This window comes from Schistocerca gregaria, chromosome 11, assembly GCF_023897955.1.
Source record: "Schistocerca gregaria isolate iqSchGreg1 chromosome 11, iqSchGreg1.2, whole genome shotgun sequence".
Classification (NCBI taxonomy): Eukaryota; Metazoa; Arthropoda; class Insecta; order Orthoptera; family Acrididae; genus Schistocerca; species Schistocerca gregaria.
The window spans coordinates 59,654,145-59,663,894 of record NC_064930.1 but is presented as its reverse complement, the minus strand read 5'-3'; positions in this window follow the sequence as shown (position 1 = coordinate 59,663,894).

The window sequence follows — 9,750 nt, the reverse complement described above, 5'->3', positions numbered from 1 at the left end:
GCTTAGCCACAGCCTGGGGATGTTTCTAGAATGAGAGTTTCACTCTACAGTGAAGTGTGCGCTGATATGAAACTTCCTGGCAGATTAAAACTGTGTGCTGGACCGAGACTCGAAATTGGGACCTTTGCCTTTTGCGGCCAAATGCTCTAGCAAAGGTAGGGGTTGAGGTACTGGCGGAATTAAAGCTGTGAGGATGAGGTGTGAGTCGTGTTCGGATAGCTCAGTTGGTAGAGCACTTGCCCGCGCAAGGCAAAGGTCCTGAGTTCGAGTCTCGATCTGGCACACAGTTTTAATCTGCCAGGAAGTTTCATATCAGCGCACATTCCCCTGCAGAGTGAAAATTTCATTCTAGAAAGATCCCCCAGGCTGTGGCTAAGCCATGTCTCCCCAATATCCTTTCTTCCAGGAGTGCTAGTTCTTCAAGGTTCGTAGGAGAGCTTCTGTGAAGTTTGGAAGGTAGGAGACGAGGTACTGGCAGAAGTAAAGCTGTGTGGACGGGGCATGAGTCGTGCTTGGGGAGCTCAGATGGTAGAGCATTTGCCCGCAAAAGGCAAAGGTCCCGAGTTCGAGTCTCGGTCCGCCATACAGTTTTATTCTGCCAGGAAGTTTCATATCAACGCACACTCCGCTGTAGAGTGAAAATTTTGTTCTGTGCATGGTTGTCTGTGATCAATATCAACCGCCTTCCTTTGTGATCAAAATCACTCGTGCCACGTGGCCTCGGTCAGGTCGTTGGTGCCTTTATACTGCGATGGATACAATGCTGAATTTGGTGTGTATACTGCTAAGATTTCAAGTGAATCTGTGTGCAGTTCAGACATTTTGCCACAAGAATCATGTCCCGCTTACTTCAACTTTGGAGTATGTTTCCAGTTGTAACGCCATTTCTGTTATATACACTGATCAACACCCATGTGGTAATAAAAGTTGCTTTTTTAGTTGTAGCCAGGACACCACTTAATTTTATAACAGATGACCTTCTTTGGAAAATAAAAATGCTTTTCTCCTGCCCAAAAATTTAGTATCAAAACACGAATGTACAACCTTAATAAAATTGACTTTTATAACTGAACTGATTTTACGTTCCTCGGTAGTGCTCTCTCGATGCTCTCCAACGGATGCAGAGGAATTAGGTGGGCACCGCTTCCGAGTCGAAGACTGGCGTATTGAAGACGGGCTCCTGGTCAATCTAGCTGAGAGGATGTTTCCTCCTGGCAGCGGGTCAAAAGACACCCGTTTCCAATCCTGCCGGCTATTTAACCCAGCAGCTCTAGCCTTCCTTCGATGATGTCATTGTATTACCATCCACGTCGGAAAAAGGGGTCATGCTCGTGCGTATTCCACGGCTGCTTTCATGTTTGGCAGGAAGCGTCTCTAGTGCCGGCTGGTGGAACACGCTGGAACTACGTTGCAGGTGCGGCTTATTCTACAGCGGTAGCCGCCCGTTGTATTTGCATGGCTGTGCGGGCCACAGCAATTTCATTCGCACAATGTGATGCATCTGTCATTGATACCACAGCAGACTGAAGTGTTACAGCTCAAGTTATGGATTGTAACTGAGTCAAAAACTTCAGTAATGATCTGCCATCCTGATGCTCTTCGTGATAACTTTTACTTCTATTTTATTACACTCACCTTCTCGTACTTTCTCGAAGCTCTGGACCGGCTACGCAGTACTGTATTTCTTCTTCTCCACCTGCAGAAGGACGAAGGCTGTAAGAGAGCTCACATCCACGCCAATTCGTTATGAAGTGGTTTCACTGATTTTTAAACTCTTCTGTATTTTGTTACTCTTATATACCAATTACAACATTGGTTGCACAGATCTCTTATTAATCAGAACATTATCTGAGAGTATAACAGAAAAGAATGTAATGATATTCCTCTTCAGCTTCTTTCAATTGCTTGTGGACACTGTCACTTTAGGCAGCACCTTTTTCTCTGTCTTCTGAAGCACCACCGAAGCATTAGCAACCACTAAACAGCAGGTGGAGATGCTCAGTCAGTGACATTTTGTGCTCAGTGTTTCGCTACAACTCGTACGAAGTCCTCTCCGTAATTTTGATTTGATTTGATTTTAACAGGGAAGCTAAAACTGCGTAGGTCTGACCCGCCATTGGCCGCACTGAAACTAGGTTTATTGTGCGGTATCGCTCCCTGTATATCTAGTAAAGCCTACCAGTGCCCTTAAATAGTGTAAGAAGTCCCTCAACCAGTTTTTGGTTAGACACAATTTCTTCAGGACTAGTTGTCCTGAAGATTCTGTATCTTTTACTTTCCACTGCCATGCATTCAATAGGTGTGATTCAGTTTCTTCACCCTTATCACAGATCCTACATTTAGGGTCCTTTTCCATTATACTCATTATGTGCAGGTGATTTTTGAAATTCCCATGGCCGATCATCAGTCCAGTCACGAGTTTGATCTCTTTCCTGTTCAATCCCAGGATTACAGAGCTTCTTTTAAAACATGGCTTGGGCATCATTACCTTACCATGTTTCTGTTTATGGACCTCGTTTCAATATCCTACGTGCTGTTCCCTAAGCCAGGTCCGTAGTTCTAATTTGATCATAGCCTTGTTGATTACCAAGACAGGTTCCGGTCCAATAAATGGAGTTGTTGCCCCGATCCTAGCCAATCTATCGGCTTGTTCACTGCCACAGATCCCTGAGTGGCCAGAGACCCACACTAGGTACACCCTATTGCTTCCCCCTAGCTCCACCAGAGCCCTGTGACAATCTGCAACACTCTTAGATCTTGTTGCAGGAGCTGCCAATGATTTCAGGGCTGCCTGTCTGTCTGAATAGATGTAGATGCTATGATCATTGTAGCACCTACTCATGTTCTCCTCCACCCATGCCCTGATTGCAATACGACGTGCATTCAAGTTCAAAGGCCTCCGATTTTTTTTCTCCGGACTGAAAAGAGATAGAAACATGCGCATTATTTTAAAATGAGGCCGCGTTCATTGTCAATATGTCCCAGAGATGGCAGCACCGTATGGCAGATGGAATTTTACCGCCAGCAGCGAGAATGAGAACTGTTTTAAATACGTAAAATGGCGACGTTTTCCTTACTCGAACAGCGTGCAACCATTCGTTTTCTGAATTTGCGTGGTGTGAAACCAATTTAAATTCATCTACAATTGAAGGAGACATGTGGTGATGGAGTTATGGATGTGTCGAAAGTGCGTTCATGGGTGCGACAGTTTAATGAAGGCAGAACATCGTGTGACAACAAACCGAAACAACCTCAGGCTCGCACAAGCCGGTCTGATGACACGATCGAGAAAGTGGAGAGAATTGTTTTGGGGGATCGCCGAATTACTGTTAAACAGATCGCCTCCAGAGTTGGCATTTCTGTGGGTTCTGTGCACACAATCCTGCACGACAACCTGAAAATGCGAAAAGTGTCATCCAGGTGGGTGCCACGAATGCTGGCGGACGACCACACGGCTGCCCATGTGTGATGTTGCCAAGCAATGTTGACGCGCATCGACAGCACGAATGGGACTTTCTTTTCATCGGTTGTGACAATGGATGAGATGTGGATGCCATTTTTCAATCCAGAAACAAAGCGCCAGTCAGCTCAATGGAAGCACTCAGATTCACCGCCACCAAAAAAATTTCGGATAACCGCCAGTGCTGAAAAAATGATGGTGTCCATGTTCTGGGACAGCAAGGGCGTAATCCTTAACCATTGCGTTCCAAAGGGCACTACAGTAACAGGTGCATCCTACGAAGACGTTTTGAAGAACAAATTCCTTCCTGCACTGCAACAAAAACGTCTGGGAAGGGCTGCACGTGTGCTGTTTCACCGAGACAACACACCCGCACATCGAGCAAACGTTACGCAACAGTTTCTTCGTGATAACAACTTTGAAGTGATTCCTCGTGCTCCCTACTCACCTGACCTGGATCCTAGTGACTTTTGGCTTTTTCCAACAATGAAAGACACTCTCCGTGGCCGCACATTCACCAGCCGTGCTGCTATTGCCTCAGCGATTTTCCAGTGGTCAAAACAGACTCGTAAAGAAGCCTTCGCTTCTGCCATGGAATCATGGCATCAGCGATGTGAAAAATGTGTACGTCTGCATGGCGATTACGTCGAGAAGTAACGCCAGTTTCATCGATTTCGGGTGGGTAGTTAATTAGAAAAAAAATCGAAGGCCTTAGAACTTGAACGCACTTCGTAATTTCGGCTTGGAATACAGAGGCCAGTTTCCCTAGAGAGATGCTGCTCTCCAGTCTTGGCTGAACCCTGTGCAATCCTGCCCCAACGCCTTGGTCTGTTTTCGACTCATTGGTGAACCAAATTATGTCCCCCGTACGATGTCGAACTGTTTCCTCCCACTGCTTCCTACTTCCAATTACTACATTTTAAGGCTTGTCGAAGCAGTTAGGAGTTGTTATATAGTCAGCAGGCATTTCCCCAGCCATACCTATATTTACCTCACTCACTATGTCAGTGTGTGATTCTGGATATCCAAATGAGACCCAGTTTTAGCCAGTTTTAAGTCTGTATGCCCAGCTGCTGCCTCCATCTTGACCCAAAGGTGAAGCGGAGGCATATTGAGCATGGCTTCCATTCCAGCGGTTGGTGTGTTCCTAATTCCGCCCGTTATGGCTAAGCAGGCCAATCTCTTCATCTTAGCAAGCTCTTTAGCAGCAACCCGCTGTTCTACCTTCTTCCACCACACTACCCTCTCTGTAATAACTAAATAATATTTTTACACACAATCATCTTTTATCTGATTCTGAGGAAGGGTTGAAATATGTATTTGTAGATGAGCAACATATTACACTGCAGGAACAGTGCAGGAAACACTGGATGTGTACTATCTTCTAACTACGTGCCACTCTTGGGTGGTGGTCTGAAATGTTACTGCTGGTATTCGCTGTTGGAGAATACGTAACCAGGGTACCAATTTCGTGAATGTGATCTGTCAGTCATATGTTCATAGTTACCTTTGGTTTCAAATCTCTTTCTACACACGTGTCACTCCTTGAAGTTTTGGTCCTGCTACGCAGTGCCAGCAGTATCGTTCTTCTTCACCATCTGCAAGAAAGCACTGTGACAGTGGAAAATTATGTTTGCTACCCACTAGCAGTGAAATCACATAGCTACTTATTTTTCAAAATTCTTCTGTTTTAACAGTCTCCATACACTATCAACATTCACATTTAAGCTCTTAATAACTAAACTTGTAGACTGATAGATCGTTAGTATCTCAAAGCCAAGAAGGAAGGAAGGAGTTAAATAATTACGTAATTCCATACAATTTTCTTCATCTTTTTCTTCCATAACAACAGAAATTGTTGCCCCAACCTCTTCTTCGTTGGCGTCGGTGGCACCTACAAGTTGCAAAGTCGAGAGTGTAAACTGCTCCTTCCCACCAATAAAACCGTCGCCCTCTGTCACACCTTGTGGCTGTAGTGCGCTTACATTTGTATTGCGTATCAGCGCTGATAAAAGTATCCGCACAGTATGCAGTCTTTCCTCTGGCACTACTACCATAAATTAAGGATTGTACGCGACTATCTTTTATCGGCAAAGTAGAAGGGAAGTCGGTTGTGTTGTTGTCTGGAATAGCAACATGTGCTACCACAGATCTTTGCATGGAACAGTGTCTATAACTTACTTTTTGAAGTTCCCTCATATGTGAAGTATGTACTTATCTGTTAATCACTTTGCAAATTGTCCTCTGGTGTAAGACATCTGATTGCTCTTGCACAGAACTGGGCCTCACACTGTCTCCTTCCTGGCAAATATCTTTGTCTCACCTCATCCTCAATACGTATCCCAGGGTCTGAGCAAGCTGCAAATGGACTCTAACTAAATTTTGAAAAAACACAGTTTATACAATTCTGTACAGTAAATGGCATAACACCACTGATAAATATAGAAGATAAATATGAACAGAAGAAGTCCGTTGCTAAGGCAGAATACTCAATATTTCTGAGTGTGTGCACTGATGAGAAATCAAATTGGAAGAAACACATCAATGATCTGCTGAAATGGTTAGATTCAGCTACTTACGCTATTAGGGTTATTGAAAATTTTGGTGATAAACATATCAATAAATTAGCCTACTATGCATATTTTCATTCACTGCTTTCATATGGCAGCATATTTTGGGGCAATTTGTCATTAAGAGAAAAATTATTCATTGCACAAAAGCGTGTAATCAGAATAATAGTGGGAAACCACCCAGATCAGTTTGCAGACATTTATTTAAGGAACTCGGGATATTCACAGTACCTTCGCAATACATATATTCACTTATGAAATTTGTCATAAATAAGCCATCCCAATTCAAAAATAACAACGAAGTGCATAGCTACAACATTAGAAGAAAGGATGATCTTCACTATTCTGGATTAAATCTCACTTTGGCCTAGAAAGGAGTGAATTACGCTGCCAGGAAAATCTTTCGTCATTTGCCAAATAGTATTAAAAGTCTGTCAGATAGCCAGCCAACATTTAAAGGCAAATTAAAAGAATTTCTGAATGACAACTCCTTCTACTCAATAGATGAATTCTTAGATATGAAGCAGTAACTGTAAAAAAATTATTTTGTGTGAAGAAAACTTATGTTAAAGTGACACATTCCACATCATTACGTAATGTTGTATTCACGATCTATGGGACAATGATTAATGCATATATGTATGTATGTCTTCCCCAACATACCCCTCTCCCCTACCCAAGTTTTCTCTATTGAATTTTCTTGTGGTACAACAGTATGCTTACATTCAAGGCCACATTTAACTTTGAAAGTAATTTCATTTTTTCAGAGGGTGACTTGCTAGCGATATCACCTGTGGAGATTTGTCCATCAGAGTCATCTCCCTTAGCCTACGAAGTTCCCACTCACTACAAGGAAGTGCTTCTGTCACCCTTTAAGCTCCAGGAAGGAGGGCCACCTCAACTGCCAGTATTGACAATGCATGTTGAATCGGAGGGGAAACAGCTACAGATGTCATCATTTAAATATCTTGGTAGTATTGTCTCTGATATATATTCTCTAGACAATGAAATAATTCACAGGATTCAAGTGGATAGTAACTACTACCAAACAATTAAAGACCTAATATTGCTCAAAAAAGTACCACTAAAATATGACAGTGTTTGCTGTGAAACCTACTCGATGGACAGAAAGTTTATCCCCTCTTTTATCAACAGAGCCACTGAAGTTTGATGGTCTGTGGAGATAGTATCACTTTACACCAACAGATAGTCCTGGCTGTATGAGCTTCATGCTAGTCTGTATTGCTTGTAGCGTCATTGTGGATACATCTCAACAGTTGTTATGGGGTGCACTAAATCTAAGCAGATCATTTTCCTAAATTTAACACACCTGTACTTGGTACATTAATGAAAATTTGTCATTCAGTAATTGTATTCGCTATTTTTATGCCTTGACCTACCTGAGGTCATCATCCCCTCGATCTTAGAACTACTTGAACCTAACTGACCTGACATCATACACTTTTATGCTTTGACATAATGGAAAAAAGAAAGTTGTCCACAGCTCGTGGTCTACTGGCTAGCGTTGCTACCTCTGGATCACGGGGTCCCAGGTTCGATTCCCGGCCGGGTTGAGGATTTTCTCTGCCTGGGGACTGGGTGTTTGAGTTGTCCTCATCATTTCATCATCATGATCATTCATGACAGTGATTAGATTGGACTGTGTAATAAAACTGGACTGTGAAAAAAAATTGGGACTTTGTATGGGCACTGATGACCACACAGTTGAATGTCACACGAACCAAACATTATGATCATCACCTAATGAAAGAACAGAAAAACAATTTTATCACTAAATTTTAATGAGACAGACAAAAAGTATTGATGTAAAAGTTTAATTTTCTTCAATTTATTGGATTTACATATTGCTTAGGTAAAATAATTTTTAACTTCTTCTATATATTACATGGTAATTTTTGTTTTTCATCTTTTTTAAGGGTGTCATGATCAAAAAGTGAGACCAAAGTGTAAAAATGTTCGTTCCCACATTCAAGGCCCCCAGTGGTATCCTTAATGCCAAAATCACTCAATCACTGGGTGTTGTTCCAAAATTCTTCAGACTTTGAGTTAATGTTAGTAACAGAAATGGAGGTGGACGACCAACAAAACTTACACGATATAGTAGAACCAAATCAGACATACGGTGAAGTGTAAAACTGCTGTTAGTAGCTGAGCAGTTATCAAACGCCTGAATTTCCCATATGGCTACCAACAAAGACAGAAGACCACCAGAAGCATAACTGCAAAAGACGTTGTTCGTAGACAGTTCTGGGAAACAAAATGTCATGCCCACCCAACAAAACCCGTGCTGTAAGAAAACAAATATTGTTTATCGTCAAGAATTTTGTGAAAGAATGATGTATGATGGTTTCTGCATTGCCAAAACTGAAGCTAAATCCAGATATAGACCCTGTAGAGCACCTGTAGGCCAGACTATGGGATGCATTCTTCAATGAACATTGTACATGCAACAGAGACCAGCTTATTGCATGTGTTCAGGAGGAATGGAACTCGGCCGTCCCTGGAGAGACAGCAGTACTTGCAGAGAGGTTTGGCATATGAGTGGAAGCGTCTCTACACCATCAGGGACACCATACAAATTACTGAAAAAGTGATAATATGACTGTCCATATCATTAATTACTAAGCACAAATGAGATTTTGTAAATAAAAAAAGAAAAAGAAAAAAAAAGTGAAATAAAAATATTATAATGAAACTTGAGAAAAGAAGCTTTCTATCCACCTGTATTACCTGTCTATTTTGAAATATGGCGGCGAAACATGGACCATGGCAAGTAAAGACATCACACAGCTGAGATGGGGTTCATTCACTGTCTGGTCAGAAAGATACCGAGGGATAGAATCTGGACTGAGGAAATCTGAAAACAGCCTCAAGTTGTGAGATTGCAAGACGGAATAATATCACAGTGGCTGAGACGGTATGAATATACGCAACGAATGGCTGCTACCAAGACTAATGTACAGTTTGAAAGACAGAGACAAAAGACCGAGATTCAGATACAAGGAGAGTGAAGAGGACATACCTGCGACTGCATTGAAGAGGAACAAAAGGTAAAAGACCGTAATTTGTGGCGAAGCCTCGTTCACTGAGCTATTGAATAAGGCGCATGGGATATAACAACATTATGTACAGTAGATACCCGTACATCTTCCAGGAGATAAGGATCTTGCAATGCTTACTCACTTCCAGATATATTTAGACCTTGAGGATTTTTATTGCTCATGATAAAAAATCAATTTTAGCTCAGTCACGATGCAAAACAAAAAATAATTTTCGTGTAGTCTCTGACCCCTCGTCTAAGGTTCAGAAAGGAGTTATGGTCTGTGGTGGGGAAAATATTCAGCAAGGTCCCATTTAACATGAAGCAACAAATTTGGGGTTCCTAGAAACTCAAAAGAAAATTACAAATAAGTTGATAAAAAGGGTCATGTATACTTACCTACTGCAGTATGTCAAAGGAATATAAACAAAAAATAAACTGTACAGATTTTTTGGGGTGGGGGGTTGTTTCATTTCTATGTTATATAGACTGTGTTGGAAATACCTGCAAGAATTTAACCCTTTTGCAGGCAGCAGAAAATATGCTTAACCAATAACTGTATTTCTTTAGTACATTTGTAAGAATATGTCATACCATCACTGCACATTCCTGGCATCTAGTGGTAGTTTGCTGCAACAGCTGTAGCTTCTAGTTAAATA